This window comes from Podarcis liolepis (assembly GCF_965112155.1).
Source record: "Podarcis liolepis genome assembly, chromosome: 11".
Taxonomy (NCBI): domain Eukaryota; kingdom Metazoa; phylum Chordata; class Lepidosauria; order Squamata; family Lacertidae; genus Podarcis; species Podarcis liolepis.
In genome coordinates this window covers 55,127,059-55,142,264 of record NC_139565.1, presented here as the reverse complement: position 1 = coordinate 55,142,264, position 15,206 = coordinate 55,127,059, and positions in this window count along the sequence as shown.

Sequence of the window (15,206 nt, the reverse complement as noted above, 5' to 3'; positions counted from 1 at the left end):
GTTCCCTGGAAGGAGTCCAACTCAAAGGCTTCTACGGAGATGCCTGGAGCCAGGTACACAAAGGCATCCCTTCAGGCTTGCGGCCACATTAATGGGAATTAACATTTCCCAGGAATGCAAAGATTTGGTCTCGGCAAACCAATGAGACTGACAAAGTTGCACGGAAGCGATGAGAACATGCAAACTGGCACCCAAGGATTTAGCTGTGGCCACTGCAGGGAGGCTGGTTTCTTCTCCCAGCACACAAACAATTGCAAAATGCCCAGCTGTAATTGGAGGCATTAACTGAAGGATTGCAGGCTGCAGATCCAGGCAGGTAGCTCAGCTGGTTAGAGTGTGGTGCTAATAATGCCAAGGTCACAGGTTCTATTCTGTGTATAGAAAGGACTCTATAATACAGACCACATTTTTTGCTCCATAAGACGCACCTAGTTTTTAGAGGAGGAAATCAAGAAAAATATTCTGAACGAAACAGTGGATGTATGATTTTCGTGGTTCATGCTGTGGCCACAGACATGATATGCGATTTGACGGTGAGTTTGGGGTAGCCCAATGCAAAAATCCTGAGAATACATAAGGATCTGTGCTCTGTAACCACATTTTTGTGCCATTGCGGCCCCACGAAACAGTGGGTGTGTGATTTTTTTTGGTGCAGGCTGTAGCCATGGACATGCTATGTGATCTGATGGTGAATTTGGGGTGACCCAATGCAAAAATCCTGAGAATCCATGTGCTTTTACCTTCCCCATCTCAGGCAGCCTCCTTTATCTCTAGCGTCCCTTATCTCCCTCCGATCGCTTGCCAATTGGCTGTTCAGCGGCTTAGTTTCAACACCCCCTTCCCTATTTCTAAAAAAAGAGAAAAAGCACTGTCTGCTTTTTGCCCCTGGGCAATTCAGCTCCAGGGACCATGCATTCGCTCTATAAGACGCACAGACATTTCCCTTTACTTTTTAGGAGGAAAAAAGTGTGTCTTATGAAGCGAAAAATATGGTAATTTGCAGTGACCAGAGGGCCCCTCAGTGGCCAAGAGCAATTTAGTTCTTCATCTAGACCAGTGTTCCCCAAATTTGGGTCTCTAGCTGACGTTGGACTCCAACTCTCATTGGCCCCAACCAGCATGGTCAATAGGGAGGGATGCTGGGACTTGTAGTTCTGGAACATCTGGAGGGCCACAGGTTCACAGCCCCTAATCTAGCTGGGTCTTATTTTCCTTGGTCATTGTGTCCCACCATTGCCAAGGAGTTTGCATCCAAAATGGGCTGCATAAGAAAAGAGGGTCTGAGGAGAAGGGTTGTGGGTCAGCGATAGATTGCCTGCTTTGCATGGCATCTCCAGGTAGGGCTTGGAAAGAGCCTTGCCCAAAGCCCTAGAGATCTGCTGCCAGCCAGAGCAAACACTACTACTGTGCTAGACAGACCAGTAGTCAGAACTTTGTATCAAACAGCTTCCCATCAAAGTAGTAGGCACAATTTAACAAGCCGTCTAGCCCCAAACAAATGTTTTTTGCAGTGGTCAAAAAAGCTAATGCTATTCTAGGCTGCATCAACAGAAGTATAGTGTCCAGATCAAAGGAAACAATAGTACAGTGGTACCTCGGGTTAAGTACTTAATTCATTCCGGAGGTCCGTTCTTAACCTGAAACTGTTCTTAACTTGAAGACCACTTTAGCTAATGGGGCTTCCTGCTGCTGCCGTGCTGCCACAGCCCGATTTCTGTTCTCATCCTGAAGCAAAGTTCTTAACTCAAGGTACTATTTCTGGGTTAGTGGAGTCTGTAACCTGAAGCGTATGTAACCTGAGGTACCACTGTACCATTCTATTCTGCCTTGGTCAGACCACACCTGGAGTCCTGTGTCCAGTTCTGGGCACCACAGTTTAATAAGGATGTTGACAAGCGGGAACCTGAGCAGAGGAAGGCAACCAAGATGATCTAGGGCAGGGACTGGAAACCAAGCCTGATGAGAAATGGAGCGTGGTATCTTTAACCTGGGAGAGAGGAGACTGAGAGGACTTTGATAGCCTTCTTCAAATATCTCAAGGTTTATCACATGGGTAGGCAAACTAAGGCCTGCAGGCCGGATTCAGCCCAATCCCCGTCTAAATCCAGCCCGCGGTTGGTCCGGGAATCACTGTGTTTTTACATGAGTAGAATGTGTGTGGTTTTTTAAAATGCACTTCTGGGTTATTTGTGGAGCCTGCCTGGTGTTTTTACATGAGCTGAATGTCTGTTTTTATTTAAAATGCACCTCTGGGTTATTTGTGAGGTATAGGAATTCATTCATTTTTTTTTCAAAATATAGTCCAGCCCCCGACAAGGTCTGAGGAACGGTGGACTGGCCCCCTGCTGAAAAAGTTTGCTGACCTCTGGTTTATCACATGCAAGCAGGAACAAGCTTGTTTTCTCCTGCTCTGGAGGGTAGGACTCGAAACAGTGGCTTCAAGTTACATGAAAGGAGATTCAGACTAAACATTGGGGGGGGGGAGATTCTGACAGTAAAGAGGTGTTCGACAGTGGAATGGACTCCCTCAGGTTGGTGTGGACTCTCCTTCCTTGGAAGTTCTTAAGAAGAAGTTGGGTGGCCTCCTGTCATGGATGCTTTAGTTGAGATCCCTGCATTACCAGGGGGTTGGACTAGATGACCCTTGGGGTCCCCAGGGTGATTCTAAGTTCATCCTGCACCCAGCGCAAAACACTTTTTTTTTTTTTGTATGAAAGTAATTATTTGTTCTCCTTCACGGATCACTGCCTTGCCGTGGCGAAGGGGCTTGAATAACTCAGAGACGCTATGGGTTATGCCATGCAGGGCCACCCAAGATGGACAGGTCATAGTGGAGAGGTCCGTATAGTTAAAGCTATGGTTTTCCCAGTAGTGGTGTATGGAAGTGAGAGCTGGGCCATAAAGAAGGCTGATCGCTGAAGAACTGATGCCTTTGAATTGTGGTGCTGGAGGAGACTCTTGAGAGTCCCATGGACTGCAAGAAGATCAAACCTATCCATTCTGAAGGAAATCAGCCCTGAGTGCTCACTGGAAGGACAGATCCTGAAGCTGAGGCTCCAATACTTTGGCCACCTCATGAGAAGAGAAGACTCCCAGGAAAAGACCCTGATGTTGGAAAAGATGGAGGGCACAAGAAGAAGGGGACAACAGAGACGAGATGGTTGGATAGTGTTCTCGAAGCTACCAACATGACTTTGACCAAACTGCGGGAGGCAGTGGAAGACAGGAGTGTCTGGTGTGCTCTGGTCCATGGGGTCATGAAGAGTCGGACACGACTAAATGACTAAACAACAACAACAACAATAATTATTTGTTCTCCTGGCAGTACATTGTGGTTGTCACCTCCCTGCTTCCCACACCTTTCTGGCAGGCTTCTTGTGTCATAGCAGTTGCGCCAGAAGCAAGGCTTGAACAAACGCTACGTCTCCACGCTGAAGGAAACAGCACCTGTTGGGTTTCTGCTTCTGGCACTGCCATTGTGGCTTTTTCTTTAATGCCTTTGCTCACAGCCTCTATTTGCTTTCGAGGCTGCGTCTTTGTTGTCCTTTTTGGGACCCCAGCTTTATGTGCACTGGGAGGTTATTCGCGGTCAAAGCCAGACCCTCCCCCACAACTCCATTCATTCCCTGGCACCTCTCCTCCCCCTGCGGATACTCCCCCCTCTCCATCCCAGATTAAATGTGGTGGGGGTCTGGATAGGGAACTTGGCAACCAAAGCCTGATTAAATCCCGATGTCTGCTCCGAGCTCCTTTCTCCACTACCAACAACTTCGTTTCTCTTTCTCTTCCAGTTAAGAAGAAGACGTTTAACAGAACAGGGGGAAGTGGGAAGGGAAACTGCTGCCTATTTGGATAATAATCATTTTCATTTTTTTTTAAAAAAAGAACTTGTTTTTACCCTAAACGTATATGCAAAACAAAACCGAAACAAAAAACCCAACAACAACAACCTGGACAAATATAAGCTCAAATATGAAAAGCCCCCAAATGTACAGCTATACTGTAGTTCAGTGTTCACCAACCCGGTGCCCTCCAGATGCGCTCTCCCATCAGCTGGGGTCTGATGGGAGTTAAAATCCAAAACATCTGGAAGGCACCCAGGGGGTGGAGGCTACTATAGTTGATGACTTGATGGAAACTTAATGAAAGTTGTAGAGTTGGAAGGAACCCTGGGGAGCATCTAGCCCAGTGTTTCTCAACCTGTGGGTCCCCAGATGTTGTTGGACTACAATTCCCATCATTCCTAGCCAGCATGATCAGTGGTCAGGGATGATGGGAGTTGTAGTCCAACAACATCTGGGGACCCACAGGTTGAGAACTGCTGAAGCCCATGGGTAGGCAAACTAAGGCCCGGGGGCTAAATCTGGCCCAATCAATTTCTAAATCTGGCCTGTGGACGGCGCAGGAATCAGCGTGTTTTTACATGAGTAATAATAATAATATAATAATAATTGATTATTTATACCCCACCCATCTGGCTGGGTCTCCCCAGTCACCCTGGGCAGCTTCCAACAAAGTACAGTGGTACCTCAGGTTACATACGCTTCAGGTTACATACGCTTTAGGTTAAAGACTCCGCTAACCCAGAAATAGTACTTCGGGTTAAGAACTTTGCTTCAGGATGAGAACAGAAATCGTGCTCTAGCGGCGTGGCAGCAGCGGGAGGCCCCATTAGCTAAAGTGGTGCTTCAGGTGAAGAACATTTTCAGGTTAAGAACGGACCTCCGGAACGAATTAAGTTCTTAACCCGAGGTACCACTGTATTAAAATACAGTGGTCTGTTAAATATTAAAAGCTTTCCTAAACAGGGCTGCCTTCAGATGTCAGAGTAGAATGTGTCCTTTTGTTTAAAATGCATCTCTGGGTTATTTGTGGGGCATAGGAATTCGTTCATTTCCCCCCTTCAAAACATCGTCCGGCCCCCCACAAGGTCTGAGGGACAGTGGACTGGACCCCTGCTGAAAAAGTTTGCTGACCCCTGATCTAGCCCAAGCCCCCTGCAATGCAGGAATATGCAGCTGTCCCATACAGGGATCGAACCTGCAACCTGGGCATTATTAGCAAGCACCATGCTGTAACCAACTGAGCTATCCAGACTACTGACTTCTAAAGCAATCAATAAAGGCACACACAGAGATACTGCCCTTATGCATGGGTAAGTCAGAAATACATCAAACTAATTTCAGTAAGACGCAGAGCAGAATCCTATACATGTGCAAATAAGTCCCACAGCTTTCCATGACGCTTATTCTGAGATAAATGGGCAACAGCAGCAACAGCCTATCTCCATTCCCAATGTCATAGAAGGTTGTTCTGACACGCACATCCCTTATTATGAATCTTTTATTCTCCGGTGTTCATGTGATATCGCTCTGCCTAAAACCCTGTATACAACGTGTGTATGTGTGTGATATTGCATATTCCGGCGTGCATGCATAAAATGTGTGCAAGCTATCGCTGCTTGCTGGTGTTAACAGCTGCAAGGGAAAAGGACCAGCCAGAAGTGGGTCACAAGCATACCCTAGTTTTAATATATTATTATTAACCAGAGATTAGAAGATAAGACTCCTCTTCAATTCCATTTGGGCTTTTCTCATGCAAATGAAGGCTTTTCTTCACTGGAAGAGCCTCCCACATTTAATATTGTGCACTTAATTTCAGTAATGATCTGTCCAGGAAACCAGAATTGTTCTTCCAGACTATTCGAGCACCCTAATTTTTCCTTTGTTTTGTTTGGGGCTGAAGTGTGTGGAACCATAGAGAAAAGCATGGGATTAGCAGATAGCCTAAACCAAGCTCCTTTTCTTTGTTTCTGTTATTATTGTTGTGTCTTTGGCAGAGCTGAGCATTCATCTGCGGTTCGGCACCACAGTAGGGTAGCAACTTCATCCTGAACTCTGTCTATGCCTGAACTTACTCTATTTTCTGTGTTGCATCCCAATCCTTTGTGTGTTTGCTTAGAAAAGTAAGGGTGGCTAAGGGCCCTTCCAGATTAAGGTTTCCTTGCAGGTGTATTCTGCAATATGTTCCTGATGCAATAACAGTGTGGGATAACCATCCACATATAACCAACATGCTTAAGTTTAATGCATGGGTAGGCAAACTAAGGCCCAGGGGCTGGATCCAGCCCAACTACCTTCTAAATCCGGCCCATTGGCGGTCTGGGAATCAGCATGTTTTTACATGAGTAAAATGTGTCCTTTTATTTAAAATGCATCTGTGGCTTATTTGAGGGGCCTGCCTGGTGTTTTTACATGATTAGAATGTGTGCTTTTATCTCTGGGTTATTTGTGGCATATAGGAATTCGTTCATTCCCCCCCCTCAAAATATAGTCCACCGTCCGCCCCCCCAAGGTCTGAGGAACAGTGGACTGGCCCTCTGCTGAAAAAGTTTGCTGACCTCTGGTTTAATGAATACATGAAAGGGTTAATACCATAGAGTAAGCTGTCCTGCAAGGCTTAGCTAGGTCACTCCCCCTCTCTTTGGGAGGAAATGTTAATCAAGCCTTTGTCCCCACCCCACCCCGTCTACCTGGGAAGCTCAAGGTGTGAGGCCTAAGCTGGTTGCTCCAAGCTCAGACCACATGGCTCCAACAAGCCATTCTTGTGTTCCTTTACCAATAATTCAGGAATTTTCACCACTGTAACTAAGCCAGGTTTTACTGCCTGATAATTTTTTTGTGACTTTAAATTTTTGCTGGGGTTCTCTCATCAAAGACTACTTGCCTCAGACTTGGATCTTGGCATCCAGGAATTCTCCTTTCTATAATTTGTTTTTTTCCTTGCTACCAGCAAATAGTTGCATGAGTAGTGGGTTTATTCCTCTTTGTTAGGTCTTCTGTGATGGTTCCTCAGCGCATTATTGCCGTTCATAGAAGCTATAGAGCCCTGAAACGTGGGACAGAAATAAACCAGATCATTTGTGGTTTAAGAACTTTGGGGATTTGAGCAGAACACTGCAAGGATATTCACTGACTGGAAGTGAAGCAGTGTTTCCTCAAACTTTTTGCAGGCAAAAGCAATGTTTAAAGTGGGCTTCAGACCCTCCAATTGTCCCTATTCTCCAGGGATGTCCCTGATTTTGAGAAGCTGTTCTAGTTTCTGATGTGATCCCGGAATGTCCCACTTTTCCTTAAAGGTAAAGGGACCCCTGACCATTAGGTCCAGTCGTGACCGACTCTAGGGTTGCAGCGCTCATCTCGCTTTATTGGCCGAAGGAGCCAGCGTACAGCTTCCGGGTCATGTGGCCAGCATGACTAAGCCGCTTCTGGCGAACCAGAGCAGCACACAGAAACGCCATTTACCTTCCCACCAGAGTGGTACCTATTTATCTACTTGCACTTTGACGTGCTTTCGAACTGCTAGGTTGGCAGCAGCAGGGACCAAGCAACGGGAGCTCACCCCGTTGCAGGGATTCAAAGCGCCGACCTTCTGATCGGCAAGTCCTAGGCTCTGTGGTTTCATTGGAGAAATGAAGTTATCAGACCCCTGAACTTATCAGACCCCTGAACTTTCTGCAGGCAATCCTGTAAAGGGAAGGTTTTTAAAATGTTTAATGTTTACTTATGTTTTTAGATATGTTGGAAGCTGCCCAGAGTGGCTGGGGAAACCCAGTAAGATGTGTGGGCAGTGGGGGGCAGGCGGGGGGGGCAGTGCACCCAGGGTGCCATGTTGGGGGGTGACAAGAAGGCACCCCACGGTGGCTCTCGGCGGTGCGAGCAGCCATCGTGCCATCGCAGCCGCATGTGGAGGATCCCCAGTTCGCGGCTGCAACCACTATGTACATGTGTGGCGGCGCATGCATGCGCTGTATGTAACGCTGCCGCACTTGCGTTGTACATAGTGGTTTGCTGCTGGCGCCACTCCAGCGCTGTACAGATGGGGATGGGTTCCCTCCGTCGCCACTACAGCGTATGGTGCTGGAGCAGCGCTGCCAGCAAACCGCTATGTACAGCGTATATGTGACATTGCTACATACGGCACATGCACCCTACGTAGCGATGCCTCGCCCTGGGTGTCACGATGCCTTCATTCGCCCCTGTGTGTGGGGAATAAATACCATGGACCTTTGGGTTACGTTACTTAACTTTCGGGTTGTGAACACGGCAAACCCGGAAGTGTATACTTCCAGGTTTCACCGCACGCACATACGCAGAAGCGCTCAATCGCGCCGCGCACGTGGGCAGAAGCAGCGCCTCTACTTAAGTAATTTTCGGGGTGTGAAAAGACCCCCGGAATGAATTATCATATTTTTTGCTCTATAAGACTCCCTCCTAAAAAGTAAGGGGAAATGTGTGTGTGTCTTATGGAGCGAATGCAGGCTGCACAGCTATCCCAGAAGCCAGAACAGCAAGAGGGATGCTGCTTTCACTGCGCAGCGATCCCTCTTGCTGTTCTGGCTTCTGAAATTCATAATATTTTTTTTCTTGTTTTCCTCCTCCAAAACTAGGTGCGTCTTGCGGTCTGGTGCGTCTTATAGAGCGAAAAATACGGTGAATTCGTATCCGGAGGGTCCACTGTAGTAAAATTAGCATTATGGAATGGGACGTCCCTCTTTTCACCAGAGAAATCTTGGAGGGCATTCCAAGAGCAACATGAGCAGACTTAATGGGACCCCACAATGAAAAGGACATCTGGAGGGGCCCTGAATTCAGGAGGACACACTCCCAAATAAGCACATACAGAATTGCAGCCTGATCTACTGCATGTTTGCTTGGAACAAAGGCCGACTCTATCTGGTGACCCTTCCAAGGAAAGTGTGTGCAAGGGCGCCGCCTTAAAGTAACAATTTCCAGTCAATTCCCTTTGTTCCAATTTCAGAAGATCTGGAGAGTTACATGAGCATCATGTGAGTGTTGGAGACGACAGTGCCTCGGCTGCAACCCTCTGTAGAAAGCTTGTGTGATGTTGAAGCCTCTAAAAAATATTTTTTTAAAAAATGGGCTTAGACTTTCATAGACCACAGTCTACTTTGTCAGAGGCAGAGTTTTACCTATGAGTGCAACTTGAATCATTTTGGGAAGGCGAAGAGGAGCAATGCTGCTGAAACAAATCAGGTACAGTGGTACCTCGGGTTAAGTACTTAATTCGTTCCAGAGGTCCGTTCTTAACCTGAAACTGTTCTTAACTTGAAGCACCACTTTAGCTAATGGGGCCTCCTGCTGCCGCCGCGCTGCCAGAGCCCGATTTCTGTTCTCATCCTGAAGCAAAGTTCTTAACTCGAGGTACTATTTCTGGGTTAGTGGAGTCTGTAACCTGAAGCGTATGTAACCTGAGGTACCACTGTACCATTCTATTCTGCCTTGGTCAGACCACACCTGGAGTCCTGTGTCCGGTTCTGGGCACCACAGTTTAATAAGGATGTTGACAAGCTGGAACCTGAGGCGTATGTAACCCGAGGTACCATTGTACTGCCTGCTATGCGTTGCTCACCTTCTTTACCCTGTTCATCTATGGGACTCCATTGGTCCTAAGTGGAAATTGTTAACTAAATCACATATAGGGTTTCCGTATTTCAAAAAGTAAAAATCAAGACACCCTGAAATTTGCTGAGCTTTGTTTATACCAAAACGCCAAAAAAACTATCTCTATCTCTATCTATGTAGTGCTTTCTTTCTTTAAAAATGTTTAGGGGTACTCTCATTTTGACTCAAGAAAATCACCTTTTATAGTTCCAACTGGGGAAAATAAATACAGTAAATACAACGGAACTAACCAATCACTGTGCTAGATTCCAACTCATTAAACGCTCGCTTCTTTCTGAGACTCAGCAAACACGGTGACAAGAAATGAGGCTGCCATCGGGGGTAGCAACGGAACTGACGCTTCACCATGCTAGAGAAGAAACTATTTTTTTTAAAAAAAACATTTTGTTACTTCTCCCCTTGGATTCACAAAATGTTTAGGGGTATTGTTATGTACTGAGCTGAATCCTAGAACAATAGGATCCAGAATGCAGCAGTCTGACTGGTCCACAGGAGCCACCCAATCCAGCTCCAGGTGGAAGTGAATCAGCGACCTGATTGGCCTGCAGGAGCAGCCAATCAGGCTCCTGGATGAAATGAATCAGCAATCTGATTGGCCTGCAGGAGCATCCCCCTGTGTCCCCCCCTGAAAAAAGGACTGTGTTTGTGTGTGTGTGTGTGTAATAAAATTTCCTAAAATGTGAGCCTCCACCTGCGTCCTAAAGTGAGTCAGTCCATTCTACCGCCTTGGAATTCTACCACACCACATTCCATTCAGCTGTTTATTAATTGTATACAGTGGTACCTTGGGTTACAGATGCTTCAGGTTACAGACTCCACTAACCCAGAAATATTACCTCGGGTTAAGAACTTTGCTTCAGGATGAGAACAGAAATTGTGCAGCGGCGGCACAGCGGCAGCAGGAGGCCCCATTAGCTAAAGTGGTGCTTCAGGTTAAGAACAGTTTCAGGTTAAGAATGGACCTCCGGAACGAATTAAGTACGTAACCTGAGGTACCACTGTACTGTTGTTGTTATATATTAATAATAATAATAATAATAATAATTATTATTATTATTATTATTATTATTTATTATTTATACCCTGCCCATCTGGCTGGGTTTCCCCAGCCACTCTGGGCGGCTTCCAAAAGAATATTAAAATACTGTGATACATCAAACATTAAAAGCTTCCCTAAACAGGGCTGCCTTCAGATGTCTTCTAAAAGTCTGGTAGTTGTTGTTCTCTTTGACATCTGGTGGGAGGGCGTTCCACAGGGCGGGCGCCACTACCGAGAAGGCCCTCTGCCTGGTTCCCTGTAACCTCACTTCTCTCAGGGATGGAACTGCCAGAAGGCCCTCGGCGCTGGACCTCAGTGTCCGGGTAGAACGATGGGGGTGGAGACGCTCCTTCAGGTATACTGGACCGAGGCCATTTATATATTTATTTATACCCCACCTTTTTTCTTGACAGAGACTCAAGGCAGTTAGTTTACAATACGGTCAGCTGGCAGTTATAAGCTTTCGCACACTCGGGAACCTCAGGGTTCCTGGTCCCAGAGAAGACGGTAGCAGCAGTCACCCAAGCTCATTTGCTATCCCCCTTCAGACCTTGTGGGTAGGAAAAGTGTGGGCAGCAATTGCCCCTCGGCAGATGCAACTACCAAGCACCCGAGTTTGCCTTCTGTTTCTTGCAAACACAGACAAGGCCGATCATGCACGACTAATAATGAATGGCAATTTCAGACTGCTGCAGCCCCAGGAACTGATGCAGGGACCCTCGTCAAACAGAGAAAGCAGAGGGAGCAAGAGGCCTTCCTAAGACTGTGTGTCTTCTTCCTGTTGTTGTTTCCAAGCGTAAAACACTGATGTTGCAGCCACAGCCGGTTGATAAAGACATAGCAGAGGTGTGACACATTTTGTAGGATGCAGGAACTGCAACTTCTTATCTGCTTGCTTGGTCCTTGGGAACAGAGATTTGCTGTACAGCAGAGGTAGGGACTGTTCTCCGGCTCAAGGGCCGCATTCCTCATGAGCAGCCTTCAAGAGGCCGCATGCCAGGGATGGGGGGGGGGGAGCAGAGACAAAATACGGCAGAGCAATGGTTATGACCCTGAATGTTCTACCTTAGGCTACATTCCAGCCACTCAATAGTTAAAGGTTTCTACACATATAGAAAGATAGATGATAGATAGATAGATGATAGAGATATACTGTACATTTATATCTGCACAACCATTGTAAATCTCTTCAGGTTGCCTTAAGGCAAGCAATTCGTAAATGAAATAAGTATTATCCTTCAGCCAGGAAAGCTATTGGCAGAAGTTACAACTCAAGGACACATTCCAGTGAAGCGAAAGCACCAAGGGAGGGGGCAGAGCAAGGGCTGTAAGGGAGGTGGGCTAGCGAAAGTGAGAGATTAAGTTGGAAGTTTAGGTGCAACTCAGCTTGCAGAAGAGAAGCTTTCATGGAGTTAAGACACAGTGAGGAACCTCTGATTCCAGTACAGTGGTACCTCATGTTAAGTACTTAATTTGTTCCAGAGGTCTGTACTTAACCTGAAACTGTTCTTAACCTGAAGCACCACTTTAGCTCATGGGGCCTCCTGCTGCCGCCGCGCCGCCGGAGCCCAATTTCTGTTCTTATCCTGAAGCAAAGTTCTTAACCTGAAGCACTATTTCTGGCTTAGTGGAGTGTGTGACCTGAAGCGCATGTAACCTGAAGTGTATGTAACCCGAGGTACCACTGTACTGTCCCTGTCGCTTTATCTCTATGCTGCCTTCTCTCTTTATCTCTCTGTTGTTTAGACGGATGCATCCTGTTTACAGCTTCTTCCTCCTCCTCCTCCTCCTCCTCCTCCTCCCGGACCTTAAGATAAGCAATCACCCTGGAACTCCTCTCTGAGAACAAAGGAGCAAGTACGGCTCTAGATTAATTAGGTTAGAACGAGAATTTTAACTATCCAAGCTATGTTGCGGTTGTTTTGGGCATCTGCCTGTCTCGAGAGATAATGGAGTGAGCCTCTGTGGGTCAAGTCAAACTGCTGCCTTAGCAGCACCAAAGTGACCTCCTGGAGGTGCAAGCCTGGCCAGGGTGTGTGGAGGTCCTGGGCTGCCTAGATGACACAAGACGCCCCCCCCCCAGCCTTACCAGTGTGGCCCAAAGGAAAGCAGAGCAATCATGGGCATAGCCAGGATTTATGGGGGGGCGGCAGGGTTTGTGTTAAGCGGGGGGCAGAACCTCGGTTTGTTAAGTATTTTGTATTGATGTATTTGATTTAGGGGACGTGGGTGGCGCTGTGGGTTAAACCACAGAGCCTAGGACTTGCCGATCAGAAGGTTGGCGGTTCGAATCCCTGCGACGGGGTGAGCTCCTGTTGCTCGGTCCCTGCTCCTGCCAACCTAGCAGTCTGAAAGCATGTCAAAGTACAAGTAGATAAATAGGTACCGCTCCGGCGGGAAGGTAAACGGCGTTTCCGTGCGCTGCTCTGGTTCGCCAGAAGCGGCTTAGTCATGCTGGCCACATGACCGGGAAGCTGTACACCGGCTCCCTCGGCCAATAAAGTGAGATGAGCGCCGCAACCCCAGAGTCAGCCACGACTGGAACTAATGGCCAGGGGTCCCTTTACCTTTTTATTAAGGTATGTGTGGGACCACTTACTAGCCTGGCATCTTGTGACATATAGGTATACTTTGATTGATGTGCGCTAGAGGACAAACCAGGTCAACAAGATGGTAACTAGCAGTAGCACAGATGCAAATGAAAGGTTCTGTTAGAGCATGTTCCTTTCTGGAAGCTAGCAGAAGTATAAACCGGTGGAATAAGGGTGTGTTGGGAACCACCTATCCCAGCTGGGATGGTGGGAGAGTCCGGAGTTGCAGAGAGTGCATGGATTCTGTGGGTGGAGAACCTTTACATCACCCAATTTGGGTGATATAGGATACCAAAACAATGGAGGGATTGGGCCAGGTGCCAAGACCAATGGGAGAAAGGCAAAGCTGGGCAAGGCAGGGTAAGGCTACCACTGCAGGCAGCTGTGGCTGCAGGCATGGAGAAGACAGAGCTTTGCCAAACAGACTGCCCACAGACTAATCTGCTGTCCTTGGGTTACATCACCAGTGACCTAAGAGCCAGTTCAACCAGGCTTGTGTGTGTGGAATTAGAGAAGGGCTGTAACTCCATGGTAGAACATCTTCTTTGAATGCAGAAGGTCCCAGGGTCAAACCTTTGCATCTCCAGGTATGGCTGAGAATGTCCTCCAGAGATTTGTTGCCAGTTAGACTATATAGGCTAGATGGAACAATAGCTTATACAAGGCCACTTCCTATGTCCCACCTTCTCCTTTATCTCAGATGGCAAAATACCCAGGGCTGACCCCAGAGGAAGAGGCAATGGACCATCAGAGGAGATGATAATAATAATAATAATAATAATAATAATAATAATAATAATAATAATAATAATTTATTATTTATACCCCACCCATCTGGCTGGGTTTCCCCAGCCACTCTGGGCGGCTTCCAACAATATGTTAAAATACAATAGTCTGTTAAACTTTAAAAGCTTCCCTAAACAGGGCTGCCTTCAGATGTCTTCTAAAAGTCTGGTAGTTGTTTTTCTCTTTGACATCTGGTGGGAGGGCGTTCCACAGGGCAGGTGCCACTACCGAGAAGGCCCTTTGCCTGGTTCCCATAACTTGACTTCTCGCAGCAAGGCCCTTGGAGCTGGACCTCAGTGTCCGGGCAGAATGATGGGTGTGGAGATGCTCCTTCAGGTATACTGGACTGAGGCCGTTTAGGGCTTTAAAGGTCAGCACCAACGCTTTGAATTGTGCTCGGAAACGTACTAGGTGCCAATGTAGATCATGATTTCAGTTGTGAGCAATGCACCTGAGCTATGGGGGACCACCGACTGAGACTCCCCTAAATGTCTCAGTGATCAGGCAGGGATATCAGGGATCCATCAGCGCTTAAGATATCCTAGATCCAACTTGTTAAGGGCCTTGCAAAATGAATACAAGAAACTTGAACCTGACCCAATAGCATGGGTGGTCACTGCAAGCTTTCAAGCACTTGTGAAGATGATAATGATTAATTACTGACCCTTCACCAGCAGCTCCTAGTGATAACCTATCCCCATCAATGGACTGGCTGCATCATTTTGCACCTGCTGGAGAAGAAGAAGAAGAAGAAGAAGAAGAAGAGTTTGGATTTGATATCCCGCCTTTCACTCCCCTTCAGGAGTCTCAAAGCGGCTAACAATCTCCTTTCCCTTCCTCCCCCACAACAAACACTCTGTGAGGTGAGTGGGGCTGAGAGACTTCAAAGAAGTGTGACTGGCCCAAGGTCACCCAGCAGCTGCATGTGGAGGAGCGGAGACGCGAACCCAGTTACCCAGATTACGTGACTACCGCTCTTAACCACTACACCACACTGGAGCTTCTGGACCAGGTGCAATATAATCCCACATAGAGTGCATTGCAATAGTCAAGTCTTGAGGTGACCAGTGCCTGAGTCACCACCACTACCCTTTCCAAGAATGGCCAAGAAGCACCAACTGTAGCTGATAAAAGACACTTCTTGCCCCTGAAGTGTCTAAGTCTACCTGAACCTCAAGCGGCAAAATTGCTGCATCATGGGGAAGGTGGTTAATAATAAAACCTTTATTTATATGGGTACCTACTGATAAGATGCATCAAAAAAAGCAACTGTACCAAAAGGAATTATTGTGAAAATCTTTGGGA